This window comes from Orycteropus afer, unplaced genomic scaffold, assembly GCF_000298275.1.
Source record: "Orycteropus afer afer isolate SDZICR_OR568_19922 unplaced genomic scaffold, OryAfe1.0 scaffold00049, whole genome shotgun sequence".
NCBI classification, from domain to species: Eukaryota; Metazoa; Chordata; class Mammalia; order Tubulidentata; family Orycteropodidae; genus Orycteropus; species Orycteropus afer.
This window is the reverse complement of record NW_006921636.1, coordinates 12,850,714-12,851,699: the sequence shown is the minus strand read 5'-3', so window position 1 is coordinate 12,851,699 and position 986 is coordinate 12,850,714.

Genomic DNA, 986 nt, shown 5'->3' with positions numbered 1-986 from the left:
TTTGAACTGCCAGCCTTCTGGTTAGCAGTCAAGTGCCTTAGCCACTATGCTACCAGAGCTCCCACAGGGTACAATAGAACTGCCCAATAGGGTTTCCAAGGCTGTAATCTTTATGGAAGCAGATTGCCACATCTTCCTCCCACAGAGCAGCTGGTGGTTTCGAACTGCCGACTTTTCAGTTAGCAGCCAAGTGCTTAACCACTGCACCATCAGGTCTCCTTCCTGGGCGGGAGACAGATGCCAGATCATGCACAGTCTTGTGACCCACCCTAAGGAGCTGGGGCATCACTGGAGGGCAATGGGAGGCATCTCAAGTTCTACCACTGGAGTGACATGGCGTCTTAGTCACGTACTGCTGCCATGTTAACACAAGTGGGGGCTTAAAAGAAGAGAAATTTATTTTTCCACAATTCTGGAGGCTACTCTTTATTTGGATCTCACTCTCAGTTTCTGGTGAGAGCTACCAACTGCTGGCTTTCCTTAGTGTTCTTGGCATCTGTGTGTCTCCGTGCCTATCCTGCTCTTTCTGTAACTCAGAAATGATTAGGGTTAGGACCCACTGTACTCTAGGGTGGCCTCATTAACATTAAAAAAACAACCTACTATTGAGTCAATTCTGCCTCACAGAGACCCTACAGGATAGAGTAGCATGGCCCCATAGGGTTTCCAAGGCTGTAAATCTTTACAGAAGCAGACTGCATCATCTTTCTGTCTCAGAGTGGCTGGTGGGTTTGAACCACAGACCTTTTGGTTACCAACCAAGTGCTTTAACCATTGCACCACCATTAACATAACAAAAGAAAATCCCCTATTTCTAAACCAGGTCACATCCATAGGTACAGAGAGCAGGAATGCTACAAATATGACCAAAAACCCCAAACTCACTGCTGTGGAGTCTATTCTACTCAGAGCGACCCCTCCTTGGGTTTGGTTCTGAGGCCGTATCTCTACGGAAGTAAATTGCCCAGTCTTCCTTCCAAGGAGTG